We start from the raw sequence: 10,521 nt of genomic DNA, 5'->3' as shown, positions 1-10,521 counted from the left end.
TTTAGCATTTCATTTTACTAAAAGAATAGCCCAGGTAGCCTGTTCTAGCAGAGCACTTGTATCATAGCATCTTGTATCATACAATATATGGATTTATTCATAACTTGTTCAATGTTATCTTCTGGTTGTTTCGGATCATGCAGATTACTTTGCTTTAAATGGGTGGCCAACTTCCGAGAGACTGTGATCCACTTTCAAAATTAAAATCTGGCGGTGATCTACCCCCATTTTTTAGGGGTTCAGGTCAAAGTTGTTGAGCTTTCTGGGGGGAGGGGAAATGCATCTACCGCGATCTACCAAAACCTCGCAAGGATCGACCAGTAGATTGCGATCAACGTGTTGGACATCCCTGCTAAAGCATCCACTTTTACTTATACTTAAGACAAGAAAAATAATATGCTCAGCAAAAATAATGTACTTAAATAATAAATGAAACAAGTACAGTGGTACCTCGGGTTACAGACACTTCAGGTTACAGACGCAGCTAACCTGGAAGTAGTACCTCAGGTTAAGAACTTTGCCTCAGGGATGAGAACAGAAATCGCACAGTGACAGCGGGAGGCCCCATTAGCTAAAGTGGTATCTCAGGTTAAGAACGGTTTCAGGTTAAGAACGAACCTCCGGAACGAATTAAGTTCGTAACCAGAGGTACCACTCTATTTCAGATCAGGTCCTGCCTGAAAGCTTCAGTATAAGACATATTTTAAAACACATTAGGAAGAAAGGAGGATCAACTGCATGTACTTTACCATTGAGCTATGACCCACTACATTGATGTTCAATTATTGGTGTTGGACCAAGCAATTACTGTACAATGTAAAACTCTTTCCTTGCGTTTTGTATTTCATTACATTTATATCTTATCTCCCCTCCATAGAATTCAAGGTAGAATTTTAGGGAGGCCTGTCACCTAGTGGCAGAGTACGTGTTTTGTATGCAGAAGGTCCAGGTGCAGGTAAACAACGTTTCCGTGGGCTCTGCCTTCCATCATGGTGTTCCATTGCACCAGAAGCGGTTTAGTCATGCTGGCCACATGACCCGGAAAGCTGGACAAATGCCGGCTCCCTCGGCCTGAAAGCGAGATGAGCGTTGCACCCCATAGTCACCTTTGAGTGGACTTAACCGTCCAGGGAAACCTGTGCCTGAAACCTTAGATAGCTGCTGCCAGACATTACTGAGCTACATGACCCAGTTGTCTTCCTCTGCTCCTATGAAGCATACAGAGGTTTCCATCAAGGCACTGAAGATGCAGAGCTGCTTAACTTTAGCACAGCTTTCAGACCACTTTCTGATGCTTTTTAAAGTACTGCTTTTGAAACAAAGCTTTGAGTTGACAATTCTGTCTTCTGACCATAACATTTTAGGTTGATTCAAACACTGCCCGCACAGAGCAGTCCTGTGAATGCAGCATCATGAAGGAAGCAATATCTGAACCAGCACCCCACAAATTAAAATCCTATTTCCCGGTAGTGATTAGTTCCATAAGATTCTCATACAAATGGCCAGCAGGCAGCAGGAATGCTTAGATTTGTAGATGCCCCAGGTCAAATGTGTCTGTTCCAATGGAATGTATTTCATACTCCTCAACAGGCTCTTTGTACTTGTGTTTGGGCTTGTAACATAAATGGTGCTGTACCAAAATACTTTTAATATAAGGGAGGCATCTATCAGGTGAGTCCTCTCTTTCAGATCACTTGAAATTGCACCTTACAGGCAAGTATAAGCAAACAAATTTGCTGATCTCTCAGGCTCAGCCAAGCTGTCTACACTCAAATGTGTAGTAGAATGAGATGAGTTGGAATGAGCTTGATGCTGCTAGGAAACTATAGACTCAGACTCCTGCTAGACTTGAATTCCTGCACAGACATGGATCTGTATTTGAATATATTGTTGTTGTTCCAATGGTCCTTTGAGCTGCAAAATCACTAAACATGATACATGTTACTACCCTGCTAGTTTGTATGACACTTGGAGTTATACAGTCAGAATAAACTGATTGCATACCTGCTCTGTTTTATGGATGACAAACAATCTCATGGTACCCATTTCCACTTCTATTTCTATGAATGTTGGAGAGGGAGATAGAACCTAAAAGGCCTCTTTAAGGGTTCCTAACTCAGGTTCATTTTATTTTTGTTACATTTATATGCAGTGTAACTCCCTTTCACCAAAGTCGTCAGGGTGGTATATGTAGTCCTCCTCCTCCTCCTCCTAATATTAAATGGCAAGAACACAAGGAAAATGTACTTCACAGGGACAAAATAACAGCCTGTAACAGTTAAAAGGATCAGAGCAAAGGCCTAACTAGTCCAACATCCTATTACCCATCATGGTCATCCAAATGCCTATGGGGAAGCTTCCAATGGGAATATGAAGTCTGGTGAGAAGACCCTAAGAAAAGATCTTATTTTCATCACTAGCTACAAATATGCGAACTTGAACTTCTTGGAGGAAAGGTGGGATGTGCAATTAATTTATCTGGTTAATTTTCATTGATAGGCTTCTCTTCCATAAATTTGCCTAAGCTTTACTTGAAACTGTGACACTAATGGCTATCACTGGATCTTGTGGTAGTAAATCCCATAAGTTAATTATGCAGAGTACGAGGGAGTAAAATGCCTCTTGGGAGCGATGCTCTAAGTTCTGCTTTCAGTGACTTCAGTCACTTTTCCTAGGCAGCTCATTCTGCCACCAATTACCGGTAGGTCTGCTTTTTTTCTAGGTTTTGCAATGCCCTCTTCTATTAAATTATTCCTACTCTACTGGAGAACAGTAGAATTCCCATTATGCTGTTTCTGGCTCATTGAGCCTGTAATTACTTTGGTTTTGATGTCAGTAAGCATTTATCACCGATTAAACATTTAATCAGCAGATGAGCACAGCTTTCAAACAAAACATACATGCATTGATTACACATTGCAAAGCACATCTATTATTGATCATCAAGGTTGAAAAGCTGCCAATAAGGAAAGTCAACACAAAAATATCATGTGAGCATGCAATTAACAATCCTGCCAGGAAGGCTGAGATGTGTCTCCATTTTTAGGCTAGTGTATTCTCGGTAAAATAGAATCTTACATAGCGTTGTTAATTTTTTACAAAATCCCCTGCACTGCACATGTTTTACTCCAAACCATTGTTGACAAGCATGTACAGGATCTTGCTGAATTAAGGATTTTAAAAAATGACACAGAAGTACCATGATAAGCAAGGCACCCTTCATGTAGGCAAACAAGAGGCATTATCCCAATTCAAGGGGACTTTCCAACCAGGCAAAAGCACTTGAGGAAGGTGTGGAGCAGGGCCAACGCGTGGTGTAGTCTGGGGACTGCATTTGGCCCCAGAGCTTGAGGATTCCCACCCCTGTTGTAAATGGGTTCCTGACATTAAGTGCTGTGCTACCGTAGCAGAGGTACTTAAAGGTGTATGTTTAATGTATATATGTTTGAAGCCGCCCAGAATGGCTGGGGCAACCCAGTCATATGGGCGGGGTACTACTACTACTACTACTACTGTTAGATACAGGAGGTGTCATTCATGGACAGCCCTAGACTATAACATACCTAGTACGACTGCATTTCACAGCAAGATGGGGTGGGTTCTCTCCTCGACAGGATGGCACTTATTCATTTGGTTAACAAAATTTATATACTGAATTTATATAATTTATATAAGAAAACCTAAGCGGTTCATAAAAATATAAAATAGAACATTCTCAGTATAAAAGTTAAAAACAGGTATTTAAGAAGATTCAAGAGTAGCTAAAAAGAGATAAGGCATATATAACTTCTACATGTCTGAATTGGCTTGCCTAAACAAAAATGTTATAAGCAGGCACCAAAAACAATACAGTGGTACCTCAGGTTAAGTACTTAATTCATTCCAGAGGTCTGTACTTAACCTGAAACTGTTCTTAACCTGAAGCACTACTTTAGCTAATGGGGCCTCCTGCTGCTGCCGCGCCGCCAGAACACGATTTCTGTACTCATCCTGAAGCAAAGTTCTTAACCTAAAGCACTATTTCTGGGTTAGCAGAGTCTGTAACCTGAAGCGTATGTAACCTGAGGTACCACTATACAGCAGAGCCGCTCGCTTCCAGGGAGTTCCAAAGCAGTAGATGCTGCCACACTAAAAGAGTTAATTCTTTGTTTCTTTAGATTTTTTTTGTTTCTTTAGTTGTCAGTCTCTCCCTGACATGAATGGATTTGGATTCAAACAATGGGCCCAGAGGGGCAGCCTATTGCAATGATAATTTGATTGGATATGTCCTATGTAGAAGACTGATATCATCTCCCTTGAGTTGGCCAATATTCCTCCATCAACCTCCTTCCTTTTATTGCAAAGTAAACCAAACTGAAGCTGTTTTTATATCACATAGGCAATACTGCAGTAGTGTCTCTCAGGCTCTTGTGGCTAGCATCTTTCCAGTAGTCTGGAGGGCTGCAATATTTAACAGGGATTGGCAAAAACTGTGCCTGACTTTGAATGGGTTGAAGGCAGCAATGGATACAACCCATCACATCTAATACTCCCAAAGCAATCTGTAAATCTGAAACACATACCGGAGGCTAGTTTGTAGACATGGGTCTAATAATGCTCATTAATAATTTTGTTTCTTTGTTTTACATTTCTGCACCACCATTTTACTTGGTGGGCATTCAAGGTGGTTTACAACTCACAAATCAACAAAAGCACACTAAAGTCCCATTGAAGGAGCTCAGAGTACTCAGTTGTGATCTCATCTGTGTCAGAAGCTGATACAATATAGTGAGGTCTGTGGAGGAATACTATTATACTGTATAATAAAAAGTGCTCATTACTTATGAATGCATTTCAACAAGGGAACAGTACTTCTCCCCTTTTTCCTTTTGACTTCTGTTTTATGAGCACTAGAAATAGACTTCCCAAATGCCAAAGTACAACACAGGAGAGAAACTTGTTTAAATTAAACATGACATATCATTTTATGGCAAGACCTGTATTAAATTAAAATGGTCATTACCTTTGCCTGAGGAAGTAAATAATGGTATATATTTGAGTTCTAATTGGTTACATAACATGGTTATCCTGGAACAGTGTAAGGCAAAACACTGGGACAAAAGGCTTCCAGATAATGTATTCATGGCTGTCAAACTTACTTTATCCAGAGAATGCAAAGGCAGCTTTTCTGTTCCACTGTGCACTGCCTAATAAGTGTTCTTTGTTTTACTGAAAAGCATAAAGGTTATGAATGCTGTCAGGAAGCGCATATTGTATCAAGAAAGTGGATTGTAACATTTGGGGGGCAGGCAAGGCCACACGCACAATTAATACTAGCTCATATCGCCACAGAAGCATAGAGGTTTGTGGCATTCTTTCTTGACACAAAGAGAGGGAGAAGTTTTTCATACATGAAAAACATTGAACTATCAACAAGGTATCATTGTATGGATGAATGTGTTAGGTTGTATATGTCTGCCTGTGCTGTAATTCTTATGTTTGTAAAATATTCTGTTATATTAGCATATGAGTGTGGTGGCTGCATTAGAGTTTACACTTTAGGCAAGTCTGTTTATGCACACTTACTCAAAAGTTGTTGGTTCAAGGAAAAAATTGGTATACAAAAGAAGAATTCCAGGCCAATATCCAAGTTTGGGGCAAATAATCTTTGGTGAGAGAACCCCAGCAAAGATTTAAAATCACAAAATTTGCAGCAAAGTAAGACGTGAAAATATAGACTGTTGGACCTTTAAAATATGCCTTTGTAAGTTCTAAAATTTCCCTCTTCCCCTACCATCCGTTTAGTTAAGTTTAAAATGGTTTACATACAAACTCTTCAAAGGTCAGATTCATGTGCTTCAGAAAGTTGCACAGACAGTAAAACTTGGCTTAGTTTCAAAGCAGTGGAAGTTCCTAAATTATTGGTTATAGAAAAACAAGAATGGCTTGTGAGAGCCATGCAACTAAGCTGGATGCTCCAGCTTAGCTTCTTCACAGGTTGAGCTTCTCAGGTAACAAAGTCTTGATTACCTAGTCCCTTCCCAAGGCGAGCTAAGCTTGGCAGGACAGCTTACACTATGGTTTTAACCCTTTTGTGCATTAATTAGACCAGGGGTCAGCAACCTTTTCCAGCTGTGGGCCAGTCCACCGTCCCTCAGACCATGTGGTGGTATATTTTGAAAAAAGAAAAAGAAGAAAATGAAAGAATGAATTCCTATACCCCACAAATAACCCAGAGATGCATTTTTTTTAAAAAGGACACATTCTACTCATGTAAAAACAGTCTGATTCCCGGACCATCCGCGGGCTAGATTGAGAAGGCGATTGGGCTGCATCCGGCCCCCAGGCCTTAGGTTGTCTACCCCTGAATTAGACTTAAGCATCTTGTTTATACAAAGCTGGATATCCCACAAAAGTAAATCTCAATTAAGTTAAGCTTATTTCACACATGCAAGATTTGATAAACAAATTGACTGGCAACTCCAAATACAGTGGTACCTCGGGTTAAGTACTTAATTCATTCCGGAGGTCCGTTCTTAACCTGAAGCACCACTTTAGCTAATGGGGCCTCCCACTGCCGCAGCACCGCCGAAGCACAATTTCTGTTCTCATCCTGAAGCAAAGTTCTTAACCCGAGGTACTATTTCTGGGTTAGCGGAGTCTGTAACCTGAACCATTTGTAACCTGAAGCGTATGTAACCTGAGGTACCACTGTACTAGCTTGCAGTAACAGCTTCCCAACAATATCAAATACTAGCTGGGGTTGAGGGGCAATTTTCATAGGGGCTGCAGCAGAAGAGGCAAGCATTCATATTGCTCCTCCAACCCAGTTCTTGCACCTTCAGAGCTCTTTCGTAAAAGGAAAAAATCAGAAACAAAAAGGCAAATTATGCAGTTAATGTAATATGTACCGGTAGCTTGGACCTCATCACTTCCTGGTTTTCATGTGACTGCAACTGCATACAACTCAATACAGCCAGTCAGTATGGGCTGGCAAAAACTCCAGGTCCTAAGAACAGCACTAATGCCAATTACAATCTTCACTTCTGGAGTGATCATGGACTAACTGAACAGGAAAACATTCACACACCTACCAGTGCTGCCCTTGTAATAGACTTCAGTAGGAAAGTTATTACCAACGGAGATTTCCACTTGCATAGCATATGAGACATAGGTTTTGAATTGGAGAGTGGGGGAATGGCTAGACATTCTGTACAGGTTGCTATTTTCAAATGGCTTCTGGCAGTCCTTCAGCAGCACCAGAGCAATGCATCTTTATGATTCGAACCCACCCAGAGATAGCTGTGAGCAGGATTACTGCATTGCAGAGTGTTGGACTAGATGACTCCCGGGGTCCTTTGCAACCCTACAATGCTGTGTAAAGTTGGAAAATGTTTTTGGAAATTGTTTATTAACAAACATAGCCACTGCTGCAACATTATTAGTACCCCCCCAAAATTAACAAAAATAAATGTGTAATTGTAAGCAGATGGAAATGCACAACTATGATGCATTCTGTTTGCAGTTGAACACTAAGAAAATATAGTACAATAGGCATCCATTCTATCACCGGTAATCTTTTTGTGCATTTGTTTTTCATCCCAAATCATGTTTCCCCCCCCCCCATCCAAGTGAAAACTGCAATTGACAGTAGGCCTTTCCTATGTAACAGGGACAGCAATATACAACTCAAGCTACCTTGAATGTGTGAACAAATAAAACTTCACGGCGGCTGGGTTCACAAGAGTCTTGGGAGCTGCTCACCTGACAAAAGATAATGTAAATATAATAATGCCCTAGGAGGACTGACTTGGGAGAAAGCCCCGCGTATGTTAAGATTTTTATTAAAGTTTTATCATAATACGGTAAGACATAGAAAACTAATGGAAATAATAATTTTTAAAAACAGCTACAAAAAAAGGGGGGAGAAACAGAAAGAAGCCGGAAGAAAGAAAATAGAATAAAAAGAAAAGGAGAGTAATTCCTATGGTACACAGCTGCCCTTATTGCTAAGTAAACACGCGTCAGATCGTGGCCCACGTGAGCACATGGCCAACGGAAAGGCCACCGCCGCCTTTTAAACCTTCAAGGAAAACCCCCGTCTTCAAGACGCCCGAGACTGTCTCCTCCGCGGCTACGTTCGAAGCGGTGCATGCTGGGCCTTGTAGTTTGGCGAAGGCAGCGCCCGGGTGCTTTCCGCTCCTACTGCTTCGTCAGGCTTCGCAAGGCGAACAATTAAAAGAAACAACAGCAAGAGCTCAAGAATTTGAAAATTCCCGCGGCGGCTGTGATTTGTTCTCGCGAGAGGTCAGCCTTCCTCCTCCTCCTCCCACACCCCCCCTCTCTCCTCCTGCTTGCCGGTGAGTGATTGCGGGCGGGGGGGAGGAAGAGGACGACGACGACGACGACGACGCTGCTGCTGCTGCTGCGCAGACAGATACCGAGCGAGAGCGCGCGCGGCGGCCGGCGACTGAGCAGGCCCGGCGCAGAGAGCCCGCCCGAGGAGAGGCGCACGTTCGCCGGCCTTCCCCAACCGCTGCGGCGGGTGCGAGAGAGGGAGAGAGATGACGCCTTTCTGACGGGAGGCCGAGCGGCAAGGCGGCGGAGGCGGCGACACCCGCCTGAGCAGCAGGTACCGCCCGCGAATAGGGAGGCCGGCGGGCGGCGGACCAGGCTGGTAGGCCCTGTTTTGGGCCGGGCGGCCTGAGGCGGGCCCCCCCCGGCTGCTTATGTAAGCGTCTGCGGGTGGTGCACATGGCTGTGCCGGGCGCTTCAGGCGCCTGCCTTCCCCGGGGAAGCCTCCCTCGCACACGCCCAGCCTCGGAGGCTGACGGGGGCGAGGCCTCTCCTCGCCCTTTGCCCTCCCGAGCGCGGGGACGCCGAGGCGGCCCGTCGGGCTGGGGAGGGCAAGCAAGGCGGCAACTGCAGGCGGCGGGGGGGGGGGGGCGGCGTGCTGCTGTCGAGCGCCTTCAGCGAGCGTGGCGGGACGGGGGCGGCGGCCTGGCGGGGCTCTTCCGCCCGACCCCTGCCCGCTGAGGCGAGAGGGCTCCCCGGTTCGTGTTCCGCTCGCGATCCTGTCGCTTTGAACCTGCGCTCTTAAAACTACAATACGGCGAACATGTGACAGTTCGTGACAAACAACTGAAACGGTGGAGGAACAGCCATTTTTTCCCCCTCGAGGGCCATTGCGTAGAGTTATAATTTGCTTTCCGATTCCTGGTTCTGCAGGCTGGGTGGTTTTAATTTGAGGTGAGGGCACGTGGGCAGCTCGATTCTGGGTGCAAAGCGAGACTTGATTGCAAGGAAGCGTGCGTGCCATTGCAGGCCCTAATTACTTGGGAGTAAGTACTATTGGAATAACCTGGGCTTGGTTCTAACTCGGCATCATAGAATCATGATGTTATTGGGCTGGAATGGAATGGTAGAATCCTGGGTCAGGGTGGATATCCCCTCTCAAGGCTGCAGGTTGGAGATGGCATTTCTGAATGGGGACTAGAGAAAACCATCGTATTTTTTTTGTTTCTTGAGTCTTAGCTAGTGTGCAAAAGTTGATCATTTTAGAGTTGCATGATAGGATGAGATCTAGATTTGAGAAGTGGCAGATGCTGATGGATCCCATAGATAACCAAATTGTATCAATGGATGGGTATAGGTGACTGGTATCTTGCTTTGAATTCAGTGTGGGATAAGAACTATACAGTACCAGAATGCATTACGCAGAGAACTTCAACCATCTTCACAGTCTTCTCTTGTGAATGTTTGACTACAATGTAGATGTTGTTCAATATTGCCATGAAATCCATGTAACTTTTTAGTGCCTGTCTCTTGGTGTGTTTTAAAAACATACATGCTGTATTTGGCAGGACTATAGAGAGGTTGGTGTAAAATAATACCCCAAATAATCAGCATACTGGGTCCTTATTTTATTGTTTACTATCCTTGAGTTTACTGTAAAATTGGCTTTCATTGTTTCAGTTCAGACTTAACTCTGGTCAGGTGTAACTGTTGGGTCCTTGGTTGGGCTTATTGTGCATACTTCTAGATATGTTTGCTGATATAGTGGGAATAATACTAATTCTTGGTCCTAACAAAATAAACTGATACAACCTGTGTGTGACCTGGTAGATTCAGTGCCCACTTGGTCTTTTTCTATGCTGGGCAAATACCTCTTTATTTTATTTTATTTTACTAGGCTTCTTTTTAAAATTGTACTATTCTGCTCATATCTGCTGTACCTTTATTGCGTGTATACAACTAAAATATAACTTGTTAGGTGCCCTGGAAACATTTCTATTTTTTAGAGTAGCCTATTAATCAAGGCTGGCGAACCTGTGGCCTGCCAAATGTTCCTGAACTACAACTCCCAACATCCTGGACCATTAGACCATTGACTAGATCTGATGGAAGTTGGAGGATAATAATGTCTAGAGGGCCACAAGTTCCCCACTTACAATTTTAATGTAAAATAAGTATTTCACTTCAACAAAGATATGTCCATAACTTCAGATGTTTCATATGCATCAATCTGAAACAGCTTACTGT

The 10,521-nt window shown here is 43.3% G+C and overlaps 1 protein-coding gene across 3 annotated transcripts in view; it reads left to right on the top strand.

The window, feature by feature from the left end:
- Positions 1–7,785: 7,785 nt before the first annotated feature.
- Positions 7,786–10,521, top strand: part of AHCTF1 (AT-hook containing transcription factor 1) — a 47,601-nt gene continuing 44,865 nt past the window's right edge. The window contains exon 1 of one of the 3 annotated variants that reach the window (XM_081857637.1): positions 7,786–8,611. The gene's annotated coding sequence lies outside the window, so the exon portion shown is untranslated. Of the gene's footprint in view, positions 8,612–9,069; positions 9,229–10,521 lie in introns of those variants that run through there. The other 2 variants (XM_081857635.1, XM_081857636.1) reach the window with 2 other exon arrangements.

This window comes from Podarcis erhardii, assembly GCF_964252035.2.
Source record: "Podarcis erhardii genome assembly, chromosome: 3".
NCBI classification, from domain to species: Eukaryota; Metazoa; Chordata; class Lepidosauria; order Squamata; family Lacertidae; genus Podarcis; species Podarcis erhardii.
The sequence above is the reverse complement of the archived record's forward strand: the minus strand, read 5'-3'. Positions and strand labels throughout refer to the sequence as shown.